This window comes from Giraffa tippelskirchi, chromosome 13, assembly GCF_054371585.1.
Source record: "Giraffa tippelskirchi isolate mGirTip1 chromosome 13, T2T-mGirTip1v1.2.pri, whole genome shotgun sequence".
Lineage (NCBI taxonomy): Eukaryota > Metazoa > Chordata > Mammalia > Artiodactyla > Giraffidae > Giraffa > Giraffa tippelskirchi.
In genome coordinates this window covers 111,582,688-111,595,540 of record NC_137287.1, presented here as the reverse complement: position 1 = coordinate 111,595,540, position 12,853 = coordinate 111,582,688, and the positions used below count along the sequence as shown (strand labels likewise).

At 39.6% G+C, this 12,853-nt stretch overlaps 1 protein-coding gene across 6 annotated transcripts in view; it reads left to right on the top strand.

The window, feature by feature from the left end:
- ZHX3 (zinc fingers and homeoboxes 3) overlaps positions 1-12,853 on the top strand; it is a 110,816-nt gene that overhangs the window by 28,096 nt on the left and 69,867 nt on the right. For 2 of the 6 annotated variants that reach the window (XR_014073114.1, XM_081556915.1), the window contains exon 1: positions 11,948-11,979. The exons of 3 other annotated variants lie outside the window; for them this stretch is intronic. The gene's annotated coding sequence lies outside the window, so the exon portion shown is untranslated. Of the gene's footprint in view, positions 1-11,947; positions 12,151-12,853 lie in introns of those variants that run through there. One more of the 6 variants, XM_081556917.1, reaches the window with a different exon arrangement.

The window sequence follows — 12,853 nt, the reverse complement described above, 5'->3', positions numbered from 1 at the left end:
ATGAAGACCCAGCACAGTCAAAAATAAATAACTAAATTAAATTATTTTTTTATAAAGAACCAGCCAAGCTTGTTGTGGTGACACACATGACTGATGGATCTTTTGGATTTAGATACCTGCAGTGGTTTCAATATACATTTAGTGTTACAGTTGTTCCTGGATCCTTTGCAAAAAAAAAAACAACAAACAGAGCATCTGTTAGGTTCCATTCATTAATATGTCTAAAAAGTGTGTTGATATCTTAAAACTTTCCAAATATTTGTGTTTATTCAGTTTTAACATCTTAATGTTGAATAATTGCAAATAAATACATTTTGTTGTTGTTGTTGTTCAGTTGCTAAATCTTGTCCGACTCTTTGCAACCTCATGGACTGCAGCCTGCCAGGCTTCCCTGTCCTTCATTGTCTCCCGGAGTTTGCTCAAACTCATGTTCATTGAGTGGATGATACCATCCAACCATCTCATCCTCTGTCGCCCCGTTCCCCTCCTGCCCTTAATCTTTCCCAGCATCAGGGTCTTTTCCAATGAGTTGGCTCTTTGCATCAGGGGACCAAAGTATTGGAGCTTCAGCATCAATCTTTCCAATGAACATTCAGGGTTGTTTTCCTTTAGGATTGACTGGCTTGATCTCCTTGCTGTCCAGGGGTCTCTCAAGAGTCTTCTCCAGCACCACAGTTCAAAAACATCAATTATTTGGTGCTCAGCCTTCTTTGTGGTCCAACTCTTACATCTGTACATGACTCTCGGAAAAACCATAGCTTTGACTAGATGGACCTTTGTTGGCTAAGTGATGTCTCTGGTTTTTCATACGCTGTCTAAGTTTGTCATAGCTTTTCTTCCAAGGTGCAGGCGTCTTTTAATTTCATGGCTGCAGTCACCATCTGCAGTAATTTTGGAGCCCAAGAAAATAAAATCTGTCACTGTTTCCATTTTTCCCCCACCTATTTGCCATGAAGTGATGGGACCAGATGCCATAATCTTAGTTTTTCTGAATGTTGAATTTTAAGCCAGCTTTTTCACTCTCCTCTTTCACCTTTATCAAGAGGCTCTTTAGTTCCTCTTTGCTTTAAATAACATATATAAATAAACATAATTATAGAGCCCCGAGATTCAAAAAAGCTTTAAAAATAATTCAGGATTGTCACCCTTATAGTGCAAAAATACTTTCAGCCTATGCCCAGCACCTCTGGTGATGGAGAATGTTTAACTATAGACTAGGGGCTGTGGGCATATAACAGAAACGTCAGAATTTGTTACAAGACAGGTATGGTAGTTATCTGTGGGAAACTTTTAGGCCCTATCTGTAAGTGCAGTTATTTTTAATGTTATTTTTCCCAAATAACATTCTGGCCACTTAAGACCTTTCCCACAGCCCAGTTTCTGCCTGTTTCTGGCTTCCAGTTTGTAGCCCTTCCACTAAACTCTGACATTGTGTTTGAGAAACATCCCAGGCTCTTTTTAGTTTTCTTAATTTGTAACTACCATGGTAGTACATCCTAAAGGAAATCAGTCCTGAATATTCATTGGAAAGACTTATGCTGAAGCTGAAACTCCAACACTTTGGCCACCTGATGCAAAGAACCAACTCACTGGAAAAGACCCTGATGCTGGGAAAGATTGAAGGCAGGAGGAAAAGGGGACGACAGAGGGTGAGATGGTTGGATGGCATCACCAACTCAGTGGACATGAGTTCAAGTAAACTCTGGGAGCTGGTGATGGACAGGGAGGCCTGCTGTGCTGCAGTCCATGGGGTCACAAAGAGACGGACACGACTGAGTGACTGAACTGAACTGATGGTAGTATATGGTTTTAACCATGTATTCAATTAGCTAATATTTACTGTGACTATTGTGCACCCATCACTATTCTAGGCAAAAGATATGATGGCACCAAGCCAAAAGCAGCTGCCTCCATGAAGATGGAGAGTTCCTGAATGAGTGGCCCTAAAGTTGCCATGGAATGTTAAATAAAGGAGATGGGTCAGGTCTGAGGGAGATGATTCTGGCTTGGGACATACTGAACACGGCAGGCAGTGGACCATCTGATAGCGGATACCTGGTAGCAGCTAGCTCTGTAGATGAGAGAAAGCTGGCCTTGGGGATTGTTGGCATGAAAGATGGGATTTGAAGCGATTCTCTTCTCAGAGCAGAGATTAGCAGGGAAAGTGAGTGGTCCGAGAGAAGAGAGTCTGGGATGGCAGGCTGCTTGGGGCCTTGCAAAGTATGATACAAAGTAGATGGTTATGATATTATTTATTTGGTCAACAGTTGTGTTCCTTTTGAAGTAACAATATAATATGCATTCATTATTTGGTAATTGTCACATTATGAAGCATGTACAGTTTTCTTGTTACTTTGGGGAAACTTCTGTTACAAAGGTTGGAGAAATGAAGGTTTTTGTGTAATAACCTTTCTTTCTTTTCTCTTTTTAGACTTGTGTAAATAATTCACAAACTTTTAACAACCAAAAATTACACAAGTATAGAGAATAACATTTGTCCCTTTTATCTCTCTCCTCTCCTCTTCCCATCCAAGACTTTTCAGTGACTTTCCATATACTGTTGCTGAGAGAAGTTGCGTTCTGAACAGTGTCTAGTTTGGAGATTGGAGGACGCGATTCCTTGCGTGTGTCTTTGACCCAGAGTGACTATGTGTGTGTGTTTTAGTTGCTCAGTTGTGTCTGACTCTTTTTGACCCCATTGAAGCCCTCCAGGCTCCTCTGTCCATGGGATTCTGTAGGTAAGAATACTGGAGTAGGTAGTCATTCCCTTCTCCAGGAGACCCTCCCAACTCAGGGATCGAACTTGGGTCTCCCACATTACAGGCAGATTCTTTACCATCTGAGCCACCAGGAAAGACCCACAGTGACCATAGATGAGTTATATTAATGTTCATTTGCTACCTTCCCAGGAGATGTACTTGCCTTTGCCCTTGGTGGTGGGCGACCTGATTCAACTGCGTGGTTAGTAGATAGCTAGAGCTCCATATTATAGACTTTAAGAAGCTCTGTTACAGCTGGACATATGCAGGTTAGGCGAAAATCTCATTTTCAAGATATAGAACATTCTTGGTGTGTGAACACATGCATATATGCACAAGTGCACACACTCATATACACACATGTACGTACCCAGATGGAATACTTGAAGAGTTGTGACTTATCTTTGGTGATGGACTGAATCATAGGTATTATTACTTGTACCAGTCTCTAGCTGATCAAAATAATCATCTTTAGGGAATGTTAGTGAGAAGTAGTCATGAGACCCTGTACATTTGATCAGGTTCCTTATTTGCCCAGTTTCTCTGCATGTAATGGACCTAGGTTTCTAGAGTTGGTGTTTGACTGTCATTAAAGGTGACTTTATTAGAGGCAGTTAAGAGCCTAAGTGTGTCTAATGGACCTGTGCAGCATTGTCTCCACAGTGTTAAACATGCATAAAAACAGGTGCTTGAGGAATACTGTTACTTGGTAGGGAGGATGAGAAGAGAAATTCTGTGATTGCCCTTAGTGTTTGCAGCATTATCACAGGATCTCACATTTAAATGAAAAATTAGTCTACAGCAAAACCACTGAAAGGGTGCTTAGTATTTTTTTGACAACTTGGTGATCTCTAGTCTTCCCCATTTTGGTGAAATAGTACCTTTGTGGATGCAGTTGGTAAAGTCAGAAACCTGGGAGAAACCCCCAAATATCTTCATCGTGCCTTCCTACTTAAATGATGGTTTTAGGGAGCTATAGGATTCTAAGTTTAAAATGATTTTTTTTTTCCTGCAAAACTTGGTAGAAAATGTTTCATTTGTGTTTTAGACTTCGGTGTTACAGATGTGAAGTCTGGTGCAAACCCACTTTTCCTTTTGTTATGGTTACACCCCTGCCATCCTCCCCCACCTTAGATTGCCAGGGTCTCTTTCTTGCAGTTAAAAAATCTTCAAGTTGTATTTAGGTGTTTCTTTTTCGAACATTGATATCAACCATTGGCAGACCCTTTCAACCTAGCACTCAAGTCCCTCTTCAGAACTTCAGAGAAATTTGGTGCTTTTCTTTCTTTGATAATTTTTCCCTCTCTATCCCTTCATCTTAAAAAAAAAAAAATAGATGTGTATTAGACGTACATTGGATCATTTAGATGTATCCCCCCTCCCCATGTTTCATATCCCTTGGTTTGGAAGAATTTGCCTGTTCAGTCGTCCAGATCACTACTTCTATCTTTGATCATGTTCCTTTTGCTATGCAGGCTTCCCTGATGGTTCAGTGCTAATCTACCTGCACTGCAGGAAATGCAAGAGATATGGGTTTGATCCCTGGGTAGGAAGATCGGAGGAAAAGCTAACTCACTCCAGTATTCTTTTGTGGAAAATCGCATGGACAGAGGAGCCTGACGGGCTGCAGTCCATGGGGCCACGAAGAGTCGGACACAGCTGAGCATCTGGAGCACAAGCACTTGTGCTGTACAGAGATTCGCTGTGGAGGACTTTAAAAAATAATTTTTTTTTAGTTCTGTTTCTTTATTCTCCAGTAGTAACTTTTAGTATTGCTTTTCTCCACCTTAGTATCCTTACAGATCTTTGAAATGGTGTCTTCACAGATCTTTCAGAGAATGCAAAACTGATTTTGTTTCCTTTGTTAATAACCCTGTTTCCTCTGGGCTTGGTTCCTCTATTCAATTTGGTGCCTGTTTTCAGGCATCTATTGTTTTTCCTACTGTTTTATTCTTAGTTGGTTTTCTGTTCATATTTCTAAATAAGGATCCAGGTCAGAGGTGCATTAAATTATCTGGAGAGAATTTAAAGCACTTTGGCAACATGAGTCTAAAAAAGTTCATACTCTTTGACCCAGGGATTAAAATACTGACAGTTTATCCCAAGGAAATAATCATAGGTTAAGGCAATAATTTATGTACAGAAATGTTTATCTCCACTTTATAAAGTAAAAAAAGCTCAAGTGTACATGTTCAAATGTCTGACACTGAGCAGTTATTAAATTTCATTACATCTATGCAGCTAACAAAATTCTACAGGCAAAATGAAACTAACAAAAATAAAAGTTTAGATAGACTTTAATGAGATAGGGAAAATGCTTATGTAGTTTTTAGTGATGCTAAGTGAAAAAAGACATACTCTGAAATGGACTTATCTAGAATATCAACTCTATAAGAAAAACATACATGCAAAGAAAAGTAAAATTAACAATAGTGATTTTTTTTTGTTTGAATTATGTGAGTTTTCCCCCTTATAGTCTTATACTCTTCTGTATTTTCCACATTTCAGCAGTAACTATATTATAATCAGGAAAAAGAATCAATATTATTTTTTAAATTGCCAAGCTATCTCACAAAGAAATAAGAATGGCCAATAATCACACGAAGCTGTTTAATTTTAGTAGTAACAAAAAATGCAAAGAATGCTCAATGACATGGAAAATGTTTGTTACATAAATTTAAGTGAAAAAATAGTAACAGTATGCACATTACAATTTCAATTTGGTTAAAATAGTGTATGTGTATAAAAATGTTGACAGTGCTTATTTTTGGATAGGGAATATTTTTCAGATGACTTTTAATTTTCTTCTTTATGCTTATGATCTTGGGAGTATGTGAGTTTTATTCCCCTATGGTCTTCTGTATTTTCCAATTTTCCTATACTGAATGTGTATTGCTCTTACAATCAGGGGAAATTTTTTCACACATTTTTAATGTATGTAATATCGAATTAGTCTTTCCAGCCTCTACACTAGACTTTGTGCTCTGAAAACATTCTTAAAATATTTAACTTGGATGTTGACTGAGAGAAATTTGAGGGAATTCTTTATCTAATTCAATCTTAAGACTTCAATGCTCTGACATAAATTTCATGATACTTTGAAGAGGTTTATCTTTGTTTTGTCTTTAGGAGTATATTTGAGTACTTTGAACATCTTGACTCTTCCTCAGAATGGTAGCCACATAGGTGCAACATGACAGAAATCTGTCTTTTGCTATTTTTAATAAAGACTTTGGATTTTTTTTTCTGAAAATTGAGATATAATTTACATACAGCAAAAATGTGCAGATTTCAACCATATAGTTTAATAAGTTTTGGCAAATGTTTACACCCATATAAATACCTCCTCAACAATCTATAGAACACTTTTGTTGCCACAGAGAAGTCCTGTCATGCCCCTACTTGTCAGGCTTCACATCTGAATGTAAGCTCTGCTAGGATTTTCACCACCATACATTAATCATGTTTCTTCTGGAACTCCACATAAATAGAATCATACTGTATATTTTATGTGTTGCTTCTTTTGCTCAATGTGACTTTGAGAGTCTTCTATATTGGAAACTTTTTTCTTTTATTGACCACACCATGCAGCATGTAAGATCTTAATTCCCTGACTGGGTATCGAACCTATGCTCCCTGCAGTGGAGTCATGGAGTCTTAACCATAGGACGGCCAGAGAGCCCTCTTCTTTTTAATCACTGAGTAGTATTCCATTGTATTAATCTCACAATTTGTCCATTCTCATGTTGACCGATATGTAGGATGTGTCCAGGTTCAGGCCATTTTAAAACCACGGATGCTGAGTTTGTAGCTGTGTCCTCACCGCCCCCTGCAACACCCCTCCCCTGCTTTTCTTTTCCTGACTAGTAGTGCTTGCAAATCAGGGCTGCTTTCCAGGAGCTTGTAACTAAGACCACCACAAAGAGATCAGAGAACGAAAGTGAAGTGGGCCCGCCAAGGCCAAGGCAGATGCCTCTGGGGTTTAGCTCCTGGGCACAGAATGGCAGGCCTGCAATTAACTGAAAGCTCCTTTTATAGAAAGAAAAAAGAGAAAGAGCTCAGCAGTGAAAGAGCCCAGGGCACCCGGTTGGGGACCATGGGAGCCATTACCACATTAAATCCAAATCACAGCCCTTGTTTGAGGTGACATAGGACGCTGAGTGTTAACTACACGAGCGTGGGGTGGGGCTTCCTCACCCTAGCTGGCCCCACAGCAGGTGTTGCCCAAGTGCCCATCTGGGCTCCCTTCTGCCGGGGTTTCTGGGGTCAGGGGAGCAAGGAAGCACTTGCTGTGTGGCCCCTGACTGCTCAGCCAAGAGAGCTACAGAAAAAGAAACCCCACAGCCTCTGGGGCGCACAATTTGATAATTGAGAAAAAACTCCCCCCAGACCCAAGTGGCTGTCACGCATTCAGCTTTATTACCCAAGAGCAGCAATTATGAGTCTAGGTTTGAGAGGCCCAGGATGTCTGTCTCTGGGATGGAAAAGGACCCAGCACCCCCTTCCCCCATTGCATCCTTTGTAGAATTCATTTCCGTCTGCTCTACCTCCCATCAAGGAGGCCCTGCCACTTTCTCCCGCCTTTCCCCTGCTTCTTGACCCAGAGTCAGATGAAGGCATGCAGACAGAGCTGAGGAAGTGTAGAGATAGAAGTGCAGTTCGGTCAGAGTGTGGAAACTGCTCTTAGAGGGTGGGAAATGGTGTGGGCCCTAAAGACAGGACCCCGTGAGGCAGTGGCAGGACCAAAGCAGAGGGTGCCCTCTCCGCCGGCCCTGTGATAAGGACTTTCCAGTTCCTGAAGAGTTGGTATGCAAAACTCATGCCTTGAGCGTGAGTCTGTGTGGATGTTATACTGACCAGCTTTGCTGTAACTGCTGAAAGTATCCTCTGATCTCGGCAGTACATGCAGCCAGCAAGCTGTCCATTCTGTGTACCCCCTTGGCCAGCTGTCCCTTCCCTGTCTGTTACCTCACTGCCTCAGGTTCTACCTGCTTATCTGGTCCCCATTTCTTGCCCAAGTCTACTTTTTTCCCCTTGTCTCCTTACTTTTTGCCCTTTTCAACTTAAACTTTCTGGTTAAAAGCGAAAATAAACCAAACAAACATCAGACTTTCTAACTTTGCCTTAGCTAACATTCCTTGCCAAGGCACTGACCCTGAGCACCTGCCAGAAGATATTTTTATTGCCTTTGGTTTCATTATAGATGACAAAATACGTGGAATTGGATTTCTTTTTCCCAGGATTTGGTTGCTCGTTGTTTATCTCAAGACCAGATGGTATTTTCTGATTGAAGTTATTTATAAGCAGTTTGATTCTTAAAGCCTTTTTTAAACTTTTTATTTTATTTTTGATTGGAGGATAATTACTTTACAATATTGTGTTGGTTTCTGCCATACATCGGCATGAATCAGCCACAGGTATACATATGTCCCCACTCCCTCTTGAACCTCCCTCCCATCTCCCTCCCCATCGTACCCCTCTAGGTTGATTCAGAACCCGTGTTTGAGTTCCCTGAGACATACAGCAAATTCCCATTGGCTATCTATTTTATATATGGCAATGTAAGTTTCCATGTTACTCTATCCATACATCTCACCCTCTCCTCCCCTCTCCCTGTGTCCATAAGTCTGTTTTCTATGTCTGTTTCTCCACTGCTGCCTTGCAAATAAATTCATCAGTACCATCTTTCTAGGTTCCATATATATGCATTAGTATACGATATTTATCTTTCTCTTTCTGACTTGTTTCATTCTGTATAATAGGCTCTAGGTTCATCCACCTCATTAGAACTGACTCAAACAGATTCCTTTTTATGGCTGAGTAATATTCCATTATGTGTATGTACCACAACTTCTTTATCCATTCATCTTTTGATGAACAACCAGGTTGCTTCCACGTTCTAGCTATTGTAAATAGTGCTGCAGTAAACATTAGGGTACATGTGTCTTTTTCAGTTTTGGTTTCCTCAGGGTATATGCCCAGTAGTGGGATTGCTAGGTCATATGGTAGTTTTATTCCTAGTTTTTGAAGGAATCTATACTGTTCTCCATAGTGGTAAAGCCTTTTTTGATATTACTGGACCACCTTGGACCATGAGTCCCAGGTGACCCATATGTTGAGATACACCAAAGCTTTGAAAAGTTGACACTGAACATGGGAAATGAAGCAGTCACTGCCCCTCAGACTAACAATCTACCGGTTTTAAGATGACTTTTCTTTTGGGGAATCTATAAATTCCTTGAAATCACTACTCCCAGAAAATCCACAGTTATTTTTTCTGGGTTACTATATTGTCTTCAGTTCTAATTTTGATGTGAGTGCAAGGAACAACAGATTGTGTCCAGCCCGTTACGTTTATAACTTCAAACAATTGTCCCTTCATAGTCTTTACCAAAAAGGTTTTAGATAAAAGACTTTTAAAGGTTTCCTCCTCTCCCTTATGATTATAGTTGATACTTTAAGCTGTAACTAACCAAGGGTGTTTTTTTTTTTTTATAAGAATTAATTCTTTTTTAAAAAAAGATAATTTTTTTTATTTTTGGCTGTGCTGGGTCTTCGTGGCTGTGCGGGCTTTTCTTGAGTTGCAGCAAATGGTGGGGGCTGCTCTCTAGCTGCGGTGTGCAGCGTCTCATCATGGCAGCTTCTCGTTGCAGAGCCTGGGCTGTAGAGCGTCTGGGCTCAGTAGTTGTGGCACACGGGCTTAGTGCTCTGCGGCATGTGGGATCTTGCCAAATCAGGGCTTGAACCCGTGTCCCTTGCGTTGGCAGGTAGATGCTTTACTACTAAGCCACCAGGGAAGCCCAACCAAGGGTGTTTGAGCACACGTTTGCACACGGTCTTTGGCAAAGTAGCTAATGTTTTCTCATCAATTTTTTAAAATTTGAACTATATGGAAAGAGAGTTCATGATTCCATTCTGTGAAGCCTGTTAAACAACTTACTCTTATCAGGGAACATATAAGATTCATGCATATCAATTCCTCTACTGGGAGCTGAAGATGAAAATTAAAACTAACTGTAAATCAAGGAAATGAAAATCCTTGAGTTGTAACCTTCCCCGTAAACGAAAGCAGATAGCTAGACCCTGAATAATTGGCCTTCTTTCTCTGGAATATGAATACTGAGCTCCCCATGGTAAATAAACTTCATATTTGTGACTAACTTCAGGACATACTTAGTAGATTACCTAGAGATACAGACAACTAAAGGAATTTACTTTATGACATTACCTTATCAAGGGTATTTTAAGGTAACTTAAAATTATTAATATGTTATAGAATGGAAAGATATCCCACGTCCATGGGTTGGAAGACTTGATATAAAAGGTGGCAGTGCTACCCAACGTGCTTTATAGATTTAGTGAAATCTCTGCCAAAATCCAGGCAGCCTTTTTTGCAGAAATGAAAATGTTGATGCTAAAATTCATATGAAATTGCCAGAGACTCCAAATAGTCGAAACAATCTTGAAAGAGAAGGATGGACTCATGCTTCCCAATTAAAAAAAAACAAAACTACGATTGGCCTCTTGCTTTCTGAGATGGCCCACACTCTGTCTATGGAGTGTGTTACTCCCAGGGCTATTCTCTTACCTTTTGAGATGGACTACATTCTGTCTATGGAATGTATATCTCTCTAAATCCACTTCTTAATTAAAAAAAAAAGCTACAGTCATTAAAACAATGTGGTACTGGCATAAGGATGGACAAAATAGATCAATGGAATGGAATTTAAAAGTCCAGAGATAAACCCATGTACCTATAGTCGATTGTTTTTTGACCAAGGTACCAAGTCCATTCAATGAGGGAAAGGACCGTCTCTTCAACAAATGATGCTGGGACAAATGGATATCCACATGCAAAAGAATGCAGTTAGATTCCAACCTCATGCCGTATACTAAAATTCACTCAAAATGAATCAATGACCTAATTGGAAGAGCCAAAACACTTAGAAAAACCATAAGGGTAAATCTTCATGACCTTGAATTTGGTAATGGATTCTTAGAAATGACTCTTAATGGTGTGAGCAACAAAAGAAGAAAAAATGGATATGTTGGACTTCACCAAAATTTACAGCTTTTGTGCATCAAAGGACATTATTAAGAAAGTAGAAAGACAGTCTACAGAATGGGAGAAAACATGCAAATCTGAGAAGGGCCTAGTATCCATAATATGTTTAAAAAAAAAAAAACTCGAACAACTTAGCAACAAAAAGATAAACAACCCGATTAAAATATGGAAAAAAGACTTGGTTGAACATTTATCCAAAGATGGTATACAAATGGCCAGCAATCATGTGAAAAGATGTTCAACATCATTGGTCATTAGGAAATGCAAATCAAAACCACCATGAGATACTACTTCACATCCACAAGGGTGGCTATAATTTAAAAACATACCGAACAGAAAATATGAAGTGTTGGTGAGGATGTTGGAACCCTTGTGCTTTTCTGGTGAGAATGTAAAATGGTGTAGCCACCATGGAAAACAGTTTGGCAGTTCCTCAAAAAGTTAAATATAGACTTAACATATGACCCAGCAGTTCTACTTCTAAGTATATACCCTAAATGATTGAAGACAGGTGTTCAGACAAGTACTTGTACCCAGATGTTCACAGTGGCACCAATCACAGCAGCCAAAAGACAGAAACAACGCAAATGTCCATCAGTGGATGAATGGATGAATGAAATGTGATATATCCATACAATGGCATATTTTTCAACCATAAAAAGAAAGTACTGATGCATGCTACAGTGTGGAAGCACCTCAAAACAGGATGTCAGGTGAAAGAAGGCACATGCAAAAGGTCACATATTGTGTGATTGCTTCTGTATAAAATATCCATAATAGATAAATTCATCAAAGCAGAAAGGATATTAATGGTTGCCAGGCTGGAACAGGGATAATGGTAGTGACTACTTAATGAATATAGATTTCATTTGGGGATAGATAGCTAAAATCTTTTGGAGCTAGATAGAGGTGATGGATGTATAACATAGTGAATATACTAGATGCCATTGAACTGTACACCTCAACATGGTTAATTTTATGTGGGTTTTACCTCAAATTTAAAAAATTACATCATCTAGTTTTTGTGATCTCATAAGTAACTGTGGCTTTGCTGTCATAGTTACCTCGTGACTGTCGGAATCCATGCGCTTCGTGGCGTTGGGATGTTGGGAAAGTTCTTTCCAGGCAAGAAAACTGGAAGACAGATGATCCCAAGTGGGTGTCCTCCTAGAATACTGATTAAGGAATAGAGTTCTGTTTTTTCTCTTTAACTTGTGGACACTGGTAAAACTTCTACCTTGAGAGGACCCTTGGTTGTTTTAAAGTGTGATCTGGACTTATTGGAGTTGGTTTCTTCATTTATTAATTTGAAAAAGCATGTTTAAGGTAACTTCATATTATTTGGAGATGAAGCAGATTTTGGTTTTATGAAAATTAGGAGTGATTTTTAAAGAAAGTAAGATAAACCTATGGGAGGGCAGTAAGATTTTTCTGATGGTTCGCTGTATTGCACTGCTAGAGATTTTTGTGGCACTTTCGAAAAGCTTCACAAGTGCTTTTTTGGTCATGGAATTGGTGTCAGGAATAAGACATTTCTGTTTTCAGATGGAGCACATGTTGTGAAAAAATTAAAAGCCTTAGTTTCTTATTTGATTCTTATACCTGTTTTGTTTTTTGAAGGAGGGACTTTAGGTTAGATTCTGGCAAAAGATCTGAGCTTGAGAAGAGCATCTGACCTAGAAAGGCAGAGGTGCTCTGCCATGATCATGAGGTTTTTCTTTGTGAATGGAGTTGATGGTTCTGCCCCAGAGTCCTGCTGCTGCCGCTGTATTGGACGTGGGCTTGTTTCTCTAGCAGATGTTATTTATGCTAGTGGTCTTGCACGCTCCCACCTGGTTCCTCTTGTTACCCAAAATATGCCATCCAGGCTAAGGGTTTGCAGACGTGAGGCAAACAAAGCGAAGTGGTTTGTCGTGAATTGAACCCACAGCTTTTGGCATCATTACCTTCAGGTCCCAATCAATTCAACCAGACAGCAGAAGAATAAATGCCTTGTTTGAGTGAGGGATTTGAAATTTTAAAGTTAGAA